Below are 12,761 nucleotides of genomic sequence, written 5' to 3' on the forward strand. Positions count from 1 at the left end.
TCAGCCATGACTGAAGGGGGGCCTAAAATTCTTTAGTCAGGGCATAGTTAATCTGTGGAACTCATTGCCACAGAGGGCTGTGGAGGCCAAGTCAGTGGATATTTTTAAGACAGAGATAGACAAATTCGTGATCAGAACGGGTGTCAAGGGTTATGGGAAGATGGGATTAGGAGGTAGAGATCAGCCATGATTGAATGGCGGAGTAGACTTGATGGGCTGAATGGCCTAATTCTACTCCTATAACTTATGAACTTGCACACGCCGACCAAGGTGGTCCACTGGTGCAGAATTAGGGAGCACCGTCTATTGAATGAGACACCTTCCACTCTCGAAATATCCCATGCAGTAGATCGACACAAAATACTGGAGTAACTCAACGGGTCAGGCAGCTTCTCTGGAGAAAAAGAACAGGTGACGTTTTGGATCGAAACCCTTCTTCAGTCTGCGTTCCGACCCGAAACGTCACCTATTCTTTTTCTCCGGAGATGCTGCCTGAGCCACTGAGTTACTCCAGCATTTTGTGTCTATCTTTGGTACAAATCACCACATTGATTCATGGGTTAGTGGTCTTGTCTTTCAGGGAGAGAAAAACCCGACTGTGCAGATAATTTCTGAAGTTAAATGTATCCAGTAAATTATAGTTTACAGCAACCACCTTTAAGACGAAAAAAGCTAAAATCTCATCAGCCCATTAATTTGAATTTAGTTCACCTAACTAAAAATAAACACGGTATTGTTTTTATCCCAACAGCATTTTCATTGACTATGTACTAGCACCATAGCTCTTGTTTCACGGATGTTCCTCCTCCACCTTGCTCCTTTCTGCACACAATCAACGCTGTATTTCATTCTTTAACCATGTGGAACATACAAACTTTCAAGTTTGATTAATCAATTCGGGTAACGTCTTCAAAGGAATTGGATCAAAGGCAGACAAATGGGGTCGCGGTACAAATCTTCCCATCAAATAATGGAGATTGTGTAAGAACGAACCACAGATGCTGGTTTAAATGGAAGGTAGACACAAAAAGCTGGAGTAGCTCAGTGGGTGAGGCAGCATCTCTGGAGAGAAGGAATGGGCGATGTTTCAGGTCGAGACCCTTCTTCACACTGATGTCAGGGGAGGAGGTGGGGGGGGACAGAGATAGAATGTAGACAGAGACAGTGAAGGCCCTGTCCCACTTTCCCGAGTTACTCACAAACTCTCTCGAGTTTTCCCCTTGATTCAAACTGGTTCTGGACTCCCTCAACATCGGGAACATTTGGGACATGGGAGGAAACCGGTGCTCCCAGAGAAAACCCACGCGGTCACAGGGAGAACCTGCAGGGAGAACTCCGTACAGACAGCAACCGAGGTCAGGATGGAACTCGGGTGTCTGGCACTGTAAGGCAGCAGCTCCATCGCTTGCACCACCCTCAGCCTTGCCTTATTCTAACCTACTTGTTGATGAGAACTGGTAGAGCTGCTGCCTCACATTGCCAGAGACCCGGCTTCGATCCTGACCTCGGGTGCTGTCTGTGCGGAGTTTGCACGTTCTGCCTGCGACTTTGTGGGTTTCTTCCGGGTGCTCCGGTTTCCTCCATGTCCAAAAGCCGAGTGGGTTAATTGGACTGCTGTACAATGCCTCCCGTGTGGATAAAGTGTGAGTGGGAGAGTCTGGGGAAGTTATTGGGAATGTGGGGAAATAAAATGTGGCATGCATGTAGGATTAGTGTAACTGTGGACTTGATTGAGCAATGTTCCCATGCTGCGTCTCTGTCCGACTCTCTGACCCAGACGAGATGCATCCTAAATCAAAGAGAAGAAGTCCTGGTAAATCCAGTAACTACAGATGGCAGTGAAGATGAAATTGTGGCAGCAATAATCAGAGGCGAGTGGACAATGGCGGATTGATTTCAGAAAACCAGCGTGCTGTAGTTTAGAAATGTAGCACGGAAACAGGCCCTTCAGCCCACCGACTTCATGCCGACTATTGTTTAAGAAGGAACTGCAGATGCTGGAAAAATTGAAGGTAGATAAAAGTGCTGGAGAAACTCAGCGGGTGAGGCAGCATCACTGGAGCAAAGGAATAGGTGATGTTTCGGGTCGAGACCCTTCTTCAGACTGATGTGGGGGGGGGGGGTGGAAAGAAGAAAGGAAGAGGTGGAGACAGTGTGCTGTGGGATAGCTGGGGAGGGGAGGGTGGGAGAAACCCTAGTTCTATGTTATACCATTTCCAGGGACAATATACAGAGGCTAATTAACCTGCAAACCCGCATGTCTTAGGGATGTGGGAGGAAACGGGACATCACCCGAGGTCAGAATTGAACCCGAGTTTCTGGCACGTGTTCAGGTTTCCTCCCACGCTCCAAAGACGTACAGGTTTGTAGGTTGCAGGTTCATTGGCTTTGGTAATGAAAAGTAGTTGGTGTGCAGGTACAGCAGGCAGTGAAGAAAGCTAATGGAATGTTGGCCTTCATAACAAGAGGATTTCAGTATAGGAGTAGAGAGGTTCTTCTGCAGTTGTATAGGGCTCTGGTAAGACCAAATCTGGAGTATTGTGTACAGTTTTGGTCTCCTAATTTGACGAAGGACATCCTTGTGATTGAGGCAGTGCAGCACAGGTTCACAAGATTGATCCCTGGGATGGCGGGACTGTTATATGAGGAGATTGAAAAGACTAGGTTTGTCTTCGCTGGAGTTTAAAAGGATGAGGGGGATCTTATTGAGACATATAAAATTATAAAAGGACTGGACAAGCTAGATGCAGGACAAATGTTCCCAATGTTGGGCGAGTCCAGAACCAGGGGCCACAGTCTTAGAATAAAGGGGAGGCCATTTAAGGCTGAGGTGAGAAAAAACTTTTTCACCCAGAGAGTTGTGAATTTGTGGAATTCCCTGCCACAGAGGGCAGTGGAGGCCAAATCACTGGATGGATTTAAGAGAGAGTTAGATAGAGCTCTAGGGGCTGGTGGAATCAAGGGATATGGGGAGAAAGCAGGCACGGGTTATTGATTGGGGATGATCAGCCATGATCGCAATGAATGGCGGTGCTGGCTCGAAGGGCCGATTGGCCTCCTCCTGCACCTATTGTCTATGTCTATGTTCTCTACGTAAAAAATGTCAATTGTTCATAGCGTGCAGGGTAGTGCCAGTGCACTTGGTGATCGCTGGTCGGCACGGACTCTGTGATTGAAGGGCCTGTTTCCATGCTGTATCTATGAAGTCCAAAAAAATCACATTGAACTCATCACATCTGTGAATCCTTTGCAGTCCCTCTGTTTGAACAAGTTATGCTTTTCTGGGGGAGAATTCCCCAGTTACAGACCTGTGATGCTGTTGGAGAGACACTGTACCTTGTTTGTTTGGATGCGAGCCTTTTCCCCCCAAACTTGATTTAGCTGTTCAGTAGTAAATGCTGTCGGTCGTTCACTGATTAAGTGCCTTCATCATTCGCCATTTCCTATAAAAACATTTTACAGCCCTCCAACGTGTTACAAATCTTCCTCTCCCCTTGCAGGATATACGTACTAATTAAGTACTCCTGACACACGTACTAATTAAGAAACTATCTATCTTTGCCGTAAAAATATCCACTGACTTGGCCTCCACAGCCTTCTGCAGCAATGAAATCCACAGATTCACCACCCTCTGACGAAAGAAATTCCTCATCATCCCCTTCCTAAAGGAACGTCCTTCTATTCTGAGGCTGTGAGCTCTGGTCCTGGACTCTCCCACGATTGGAAACATCCTCTCCACATCTACTCTATCCAGGCCTTTCACGATTCAGTAAGTTCACACAGAGGGAGGTGGGTATATGGAGTGAGCTGCCAGAGGAGGTAGTCGAGGCAGGTACATTAACTGGAGCACCTGGAGATTCTTGGCAGGTGCATGGCGAGGAAACGGTTGGCAGCGGTAGAGTTGATGCCGTACAGCGCCAGAGACCCGGGTTCGATCCTGACTACGGGCGCTATACGGAGTTTGTACATTCTCCCCGTGACCTGCGTGTGTTTTCTCGGGATGCTCCGGTTTCCCCCCACATTCCAAAGACGTACAGGTTTGTAGGTTAATTGGCTTGGTATAAATGTAAATTGTCCCTAGTGTGTGTAGGAGAGTGTTAGTGTGCGGGGATCGCGGACACGTTGGGCCGACGGGCCCGTTTCCATGCTGTATCTCTAAACTAAACTAAACTAAAGAAGGGTCTCGACCCAGAAACCCCGCTTATTTTCTTGATTATTACGGGTGTCAGGGGTTATGGGGAGAAGGCAAGAGAATGGGGTTAGGAGGGAGAGATAGATCAACCATGATCGAATGGCGGAGTAGACTTGATGGGCTGAATGGCCTAATTCTGCTCTTATCACTTATAACCTTATGAAAGGTTTAGAAGGAAATGGGCCAAACTCAGATAAATGTGTTTGGCCCATGGACGAGTTTAAACAAAGGGCTTGTTTCCGTGCTGTCTGATGATGATAATGACTCTATGAATTTATCATTACCTCCTGCCCAGTGGTTCCTCGCCCCTCAGCAACGCTCCAACGGCAAAGGGCCTGTCTTAAGGCTTCAATCAGCATCATCATCGGCGGTCACTCGAAACGAGTATGACTGTCCTCTCATGGAGGACGCCTGTGCGTGACTTTGTTTAACGTGGGGAGACTGGTGCACAGACACCCACCCCACGGTCCTTGACAGATCTGGGTCAGGATCCAGTGACATGGAGTCCAAGACGACCGGAGACCCTTTTCTGCTGCAGCCTTCATCCACCTTCCCAGCGTTGTGACGCTCCTCTTAGGTCAGCCATCGTCCTCCTCCGCCTGTTCCACCGTTGAGGTCTTAGTTGGATTGCTCTTTGTCAAAGACCTCCCCCTCGACCTTACCGCCATGGGTGGCCCTACCAGGAGCATCGCTCCAGACGGCATCGCTCTTAGGATCTCAGGACCACACAAGCTTCTCCACCACGACAAGGTGACAATAGACAATAGGTGCGGGAGTAGGCCATTTGGCCCTTTGTGGATGTAGCCCAGTTCGTCACACAGACCAGACTCCCCACCATTGACTCCATCTACACTTCATGCTGCCTCGTGAAAGCACCCGACATAATCACACACTTGTCTCACCCCGGTCATTCCTTCTTCAAGGCAGAAGCTGGGAAGTGCGCACCACCGGTCTTCCTCCTCTCTGTCATCAGTCTTTTGAACACCACTGCCACAAGCTACGTTGCTGTCGGATTTACCTCCCCGTCCATGTGTGTGGACGTTGGACTTTGTCTACCTGTATTCTCCACCTTGTATCTTCCCTGTCGTTCTATCCGTTGTTATTGATATCTTGAGCAAAAAAAAAAATTGTTGGAGTAACTCGGTGGGTCAGGCAGCCTCTGTGGAAGGCAATGAACAGATGATAAGTCGGGAGATAACAGGTCGGGAGCCTTCTTCAGACAGGAGTTCTGTCCCGATCCAAAATGTCATCTGTCCCTTCCAGCGTCTGCTGTCTCTCGCTAGGGCTTCTCAAACTAGAAGACGCGGGCTTAAGGTGAGAGAGATTTAGGAGGAACCTCAAGGGCCAAATATTAACTCAGTGGGTAATCCGTATCTAGAACGAGCTGTCAGAGGAAGCTATAGCAGTGTTTATAAATAAAAGCCTGCACCCCCTCAGCTGAAAACACCTCCAGTCCTGTGTCAGAGTTAAGGGCCTGTCCCACGTGCATGCGATTGCATGCATTTGGCGCGACCAAACGTGGTCGCTTGAGGCGTGCGGGCACCGTATGGCCGCGCGGGGACGGTCCCATTTAGAAGCGTGGAGGCGTATGGAGTTGTGCGGGCCTGGACCCGACATCGCGCGGGGCTCCGAAAATCCTGCACTGTCTGAAAATTTTGCTCGCCAACGGCCTGTCGGCCCGCAGGCGCATTGCCGGCGTACGCAGCGTCTTGACGGCGTACGCAGCGTCTTGACGGCGTTTGCCTAACACGTGGCGTTGCGCAATGACGTCTCCGCCCGGCGTGGCGTTGTGTGATGACGTTACCGCCCGACGCCGTTCGACGCCCAAATTCAGTCGGCCCGCCTCCTGCCCAGCTGATTGGTAAGTATGACGCAAATGACGTCCCGCGCGAACTTCGCGTGAACTCCACATCCGTTTGGTCGCGCCAAACGCATGCAATCGCATGCAAGTGGGACAGGCCCTTTACTGCTCCTTTTGCTGACCCTCTGACCAATCCATTTGGGAAAGCACGGTGGCGCCGCGGTAGAGTTGCTGCCTCGCAGTGCCAGAGAGCCGGGCTCAATCCTGACTACGGGTGCTGACTGTACTGAGTTTGTACATTCTCCCCGTGACCTGCATGGATTTTCTCCGGCTGCTCCAGTTTCCTCCCACACTCCAAAGACGTACAGGTATGTAGGTTAATTGGCTTGGTGTAATTGTAAATTGTCCCTAGTGTGTGTGTGTGTGTGTGTGGGATAGTGTTAGTGTGCGGGGATCGCTGGTCGGCACGGGCTCGGTGGGCCGAAGGCCTGTTTCCGTGCTGTATCTCTCAACTAAACTAAATTCTGCAGCTCTGGTCCCAAACTTTCCTCCCCTTTCCTTAACCTTTGCTGTTTCTGTCTTCTCAAACAAAGGTCCCCACCTATCTGCCTTTCCACATGGACTTCATTCCAGCTCCCTGAACTTCCCCCCTGCTATTTGACAATAGACAATAGGTGCAGGAGTAGGCCATTCGGCCCTTTGACCCAGCACCGCCATTCAATGTGATCGTGGCTGATCATCCCCAATCAGTACCCCGTTCCTGCCTTCTCCCCATAATCCCTGACTCCGCTATCTTTAAGAGCCCTATCTAGCTGTCCGGTCCTGCTCTGTGAAGAGCCTGGGAAGTTTGTTACAGAACATAAGAACAGTACAGCACATGAACAAGCCTTTCGGCCCACAATGCCTGTGCTGATCCTGATGCGAAGATAAACTAATCCCGTCTACCTGCACATACTCTTCCATTTCCTCCATGTGTCTATCTAAAAGCCTCTGAAACGGCACTATTGTGTCTCCTTCCAGGCACCCACTCTCTGTAAAGCAACCTGCCCCGCACATCGCCTTTAAACGCTGCGCGTCGCACTTGAAAGCTCTGTCCTCTGCTCTTTGACATTTCCATCCTGGGAAAAATAGATAGAAAATATCTATGAGGGGGGAAGAAAGGGGAGGAGGAAGGGCGAGGGGGGGGCGGGGCGTGGAAGGGCTGGGGGGGAAAGTGCGTGGGGGGAGTGAGGGGAAGAGGGGGGGATCAGTGGCGTCACGACAGGATCCTGTCAGCCACGCTTGCGCAGTTGGAGGCTATGGGTAAGTGGTGGAATATTACGTTGGGGGAACAGGACCCAACGGGTCCCACTTTAGTCTCCTTTAAACTCTGCCCTTCTCACTTTAAAACTATGTCCTCTGGTGTTTAACATTTTCATCCTGGGGAAAAATAGATAGAAAATATCTAGCCTATGTACGCCTCTCATAATTTTACATACTTCTGCCAGGTCTCACCGCAACCTCTGACGCGCAAGAGAAAACAAATCCATGTTTGTCCAACACCTCCTGAGAGCTGTTTAAGAAAGAACTGCAGATGCTGGTAAAATCGAAGGTAGACACAAAATGCTGGAGAAACTCAGCGGGTGAGGCGGCAGCATTTTGCGTCCACCTGATAGTTGGATATCCTCTAATTCAGACACATAATCCAGAATGAATGAATGAATATCCTGAACCTTCTGAATTTTGTAGTCGGCAGGGCAGTACTCTGCATATCGCCAACTTGGACAATTTTACACTTTTATGAAGCCAATTAACATACAAACCTGTACGTTTTGGAGTGTCGGAGGAAACCGTAGATCTCGGAGAAAACCCACGCAGGTCACGGGGACAACGTACAAACTCCATACAGACAGCACCCGTAGTTGGGATCGAACCCGGGTCTCCGGCACTGAATTTTGCTGTAAGGCAGCAACTCTACCGCTGCGCCACCGTGACCTTTTATTGGCCAAGTATTCACATACAAGGAATTTGCCTTGGTGCTCCGCCCGCCAGTGACAACATGACATACAGTGACAGTTAGGAATGACACATAAAACATTAACTGGGTAAGTTACAAAAAGACTGCACAAATGCGAGCTGTGGTGCACCATGGTGTGAGAGTTCCTCAAAATAGCAAGTAAAAGATGCTTCTGCGAGGTGTAAGCGTGGCTACTGAATCATTTTTGACAAAATAAAATCTTGGTGCAGTGAAAAGGGATTTTTTCCCCCCCGATTACTATGGAAACAAAATAAATCAGTTTAAAAAAAAATCAAAATGTACAAATAAACGGAAATGGGCATTTTTGAGTCTAGTCTTGGTGCCAGAAGCCAACTAGGCGTTTAGCTGTGGTTAAAAATAATATAATAATTCACGGTAGTTAACAGCTCTGTATCCATGGCAACCCATGACAAAGTTGCTGGAAGAAGCGTCTCACAATGTATTTGTTTTTCAAAGCTGTTGTCACTGCAAATGGCTTCATCAACTGGTAGTGTAGGAAGGAACTACAGATGGTGGTTTCAACCGAAGATAGACACAAAATGCTGGAGTAACTCAGCGGGTCAGACAGCGTCTCTGGAGAAAAGGAATAGGTGACGTTTCGGGCGGAGACCCTTTTTCAGACGTCTGAAGAGGGGTCTCCACTAGAAACATCACCTATTCCTGTTCTCCAGAGATGCTGTCTGACCCGCTGAGTTACTCCAGCATTTTGTACCTGTTGTCAACTGCTAGGGTAGCTCACAGTAAATTCAAAGCAATCTGCGGAGCAATTGTACACACCCGAGACCTGGGCAGATATCACAGGTTTTAGAGACACAGCATGGACACAGGCCCTTCGGCCCACCGAGTCCACACCGACCATCGATCACCCGTTCACACAAGTGTTATCCCACTTTTGCACCCATTCCCTGCGCCCTACGGGTTTATATACAGGGGGTCAATTAACCTGCAAACCTGCACGTCTTTGGGATGTGGGAGAAAACCAGAGCACCCGGAGGAAACCCACGAGGACACGGAAAATGTGCAAACTCCACACAGATAGGACCTGAGGTCAGGATCGAACCCGGTCTCTGGCGCTGCGAGGCAGTAGCAGTGGAATTCTTTGCCTCAGAAGGCTGAAGGGGCCAAGTCAGATTCAGATTCAGATTCAAACTTTATTGTCATTGTGCAGTGTACAGTACAGAGACAACGAAATGCAGTTAGCATCTCCCTAGAAGCGCGACATAGAATATGAGCAATAAATATATTTACGTACATACAGTTGTAGTAGTGCAATTTTTCTGGGAGAAGGAGTGTCCGGGGGGGGGGGGAGGGGGGCGACTGGCAATCACCGAGGTACAGAGTTAAGTAATGTAACAGCCGCAGGGAAGAAGCTGTTCCTGGAACTGCTGGTCCGGCAACGGAGAGACCTGTAACGCCTCCCGGATGGTAGGAGGGTAAACAGTCTGTGGTTGGGGTGAGAGCAGTCCTTGACGATGCTGAGCGCCCTCCGCAGACATCGCTTGCTTTGGACAGACTCAATGGAGGGGAGCGAGGAACCGGTGATGCGTTGGGCAATTTTCACCACCCTCTGCAGTGCTTTCCGGTCGGAGACAGAGCAGTTGCCATACCATACTGTGATACAGTTGGTAAGGATGTTCTCGATGGTGCAGCGGTAGAAGTTCACCAGAATCTGAGGAAACAGATGGACCTTCTTTAGTCTCCTCAGTGGATATTTTTAAGGTAGGTAGATTCTTGAATAGTACAGGTGTCAGGAGTTATGGGGAGAAGGCATGAGAATGGGGTTAAGAGGGGACAGATTGGTCAGCCATGATTGAATGGCGGAGTAGACTTGATGGGCCGAATGGCCTATTTCTACTCCTGTTCCTTATGACCTCCACCAGCTGCACCACTGTGCCACCCTAGTTCTTGGGCAAGAAACTACTGGAAAATGGCCCATGACTGAAATTTTGCCCAAGGGAGTGGAACAAGGCAGCCAAGGGGACCAAGTGGCCCAGCGTGCTAGTACTCCACCACACCCATCATATTAGTTCTCTTCCACAAAGCATTGAGGCAACGGGGCATTGCTTACAAGAGTCAGGAAAATATGTTGCGACTTTATAGGACTGTGGTTCGACTGCATTTGCAGTACTGTGTACAGTTTTGCTCCCTCCCCCATACAGAAAGAATGTGAAGGCTTTGGAAGGAATGCAGAAGAGGATTACCAGAAGCTGCCTGGGTTAGAGGACATTTACTATAAGGAGAGGTGGGATACATTTGAAAGAGGGAACTACAGATGCTGATTTAAACCGAAGATAGACACCAAAAGCTGGAGTAGCTCAGCGGAACAGGCAGCAACATATCTGGAGTGAAGGAATGGGTGACGTTTCCGCTCGAGTCTGAAGAAGGGTCTCAACACGAAACGTCACCCATTCCTTCTCTCCAGCGATATGGATTATGTGGATGCCGAGGAGATTAGTTTAACTTAACACCGTGTTTGGCACAAACGTTGTGGGCCCACCGCGTCCGCACCGACCAGCGATCCGCGCACATTAAAGGGGCTGTCCCACTGTGGCGACCTAATTGGCGAATTTAGAAGAGTTTATGAGAGTTTGAAAAAGTGTCATGTTGAAGACCTCCTTCAACTATGTAGAAGACTAGCTTCGACTAACTTCGGGAAAATTGGACACCGAATAGTGGAGAGTGAAGACGACCTCCTTCGATCTCCTTCGACCTCCCTACAACTAAGCTGAATACTATCTACAACTACCTTCGACTACCTTTGACTACCCTCGACTACCTACGACTAACATGCCGACCTACTACGATCTACTTCGACTAAACCTACGAGTAAAAAAAGTGTTGATTATTTCCATGGCGACCTTTTTTTACTCGCAGGTTTTTTTCAACGTTGAAAAAAACGCCGCGACCTAGGTGAGGCTTCGAGTAGGCGGGGACTACTCGCGAGCATGAAGGAGAGTTACAAAGACCTCCTCGGACCTCGTGTCGACCATGCTGCGAGTATGAGTCTGGGGCAAACTCATCAGAACTCGTGGATTAGGTCGCCGCAGTGAGACAGCCCCTTTACACTATCTTTTATACACACACTGGGGCCAATTTACACCTATACCAAGGCAATTAACCTACAAACTTGTACGTCTTTGGAGTGTGGAAGGAAACCGAGGATCTCGGAGAAAACCCACGCAGGTCACGGGGAGAACGTACAAACTCCGTACAGACATCACTCGTGGCCAGGATTGAACCCGGTTCTCCGGCGCTGCAAGCGCTGTAAAGCAGCAACTCTGCCGCTGAGCCATTGTGCTGCTCATATACTTTCTCTCTTTCCCCTTCAAAGTATTTACCCAGTTCCTTCTATGACACTACTTGTGAATCTTTTTCACTCGTCCTTCCAGTCAGCAGATGCCAGGTCACAACAAACCACGATGTAAAAAAACAAATTTCTCACTGTCACCTCTGCTTCGTTTGTCGGTCACGTAAATCCATTTCCTTGGTTACTAATCCTTTTAGATATAGTTTCTCCTTAGTTAATCTAAAACACAAGTACCTTAAATCACCCCTTAACCTTCTCTGCACCTCGTGTTTACCAAACTGCTGCCTGGATCATAGGGTATTAGCTCTAAGGCAAGGTTGAAAAAACGGGGAAAATGAAGAAATAAGGCACTGCAGATGCTGGTTTACTGGGTGCAGCGGTAGAGAGTCGCTGCCTTACAGCGCTTGCAGCGCCGGTGACCCGGGTTCGATCCTGACTACGGGGTGCTGTCTGTACGGAGTTTGTACGTTCTCCCCCTTGATCTCCGATATCTGCATTTTTCTCCCACACTCCAAAGACATACAGGGTTTGTAGGTTAATTGGCTTGGTAAATGTAAAAATAGTGTCCCTAGTGTGTGCAGGACTGTGTTAATGTGCAGGGATCGCTGGTCGGCACGTGCCGAAGGGCCTGTTTCTGCGCTGTATCTCTTTTAATTAAAAAAAAGGACACAAAGTGCTGGAGTAACTCAGCGTGTCAGGCAGCATCTGTTGGGAAGGTGGATCGGTGGCATTTTGAAGGGGTGTGGGGAGGGAAGGAAAGTTGAGAGGGGAGGCAGGAACAAGTTGAAATGTTACTGTGAGGAGCAATGTACTGAAGGTCGGGGAGGAGGAGAACAGAGAGCCGTGGCCATATGTGGTAAGAGGGCCTGTCCCACTTGGCCGTCATTTGCGCGTAATTTACGCGACATCATTTACGCGTCGTGACACGCACGTGATGCACGCATGGTGCGCATTACGAGCGCATGATGCGTGGTGACATAGGCAGTGACGAGCGGTCGCGCGCGCCTCCCCAGGATTTTGGTACGTACAAAATCTTTGCGCGCCATCTGCGTGACGCGCAAATGACGGCCAAGTGGGACAGGCCCTTTAGTCTGATAATGGAGATGAAACATTTGTGATCTGGTGCTTGCTGGCAAGGTCAGCATTTATTGAACAATGATTTGCCTTTGAGAAGATGGCGTGAAGCCTGCCTACACTTGCAATCCTTTGGTGGAGATTGATGGATTGAAAGATACAGCACGGAAACAGGCCCTTCGGCCCGCCGGGTCCACGATGGCCATCCATCACCCTTTCATACTAGTTCTCTATTATTGCACTTCACACCCACCTCCCTGCACACTTAAGGGCAGTTTGCAGAGACCCAATTATCCCAGACAAACCCGCACGTCTTTGGAAACCGGAGCACCCGGGGAAAACCCACGGGGAGAACGTACAAACTCTGCAC

General features: G+C 49.2%; 1 protein-coding gene across 1 annotated transcript in view; it reads left to right on the forward strand.

The window, feature by feature from the left end:
* Positions 1-12,761, forward strand: part of ttc7b (tetratricopeptide repeat domain 7B) — a 300,474-nt gene that overhangs the window by 37,480 nt on the left and 250,233 nt on the right. The gene's annotated exons all lie outside the window — the stretch shown is intronic.

The sequence above is a fragment of the Amblyraja radiata genome, chromosome 9 (genome assembly GCF_010909765.2).
Source record: "Amblyraja radiata isolate CabotCenter1 chromosome 9, sAmbRad1.1.pri, whole genome shotgun sequence".
Classification (NCBI taxonomy): Eukaryota; Metazoa; Chordata; class Chondrichthyes; order Rajiformes; family Rajidae; genus Amblyraja; species Amblyraja radiata.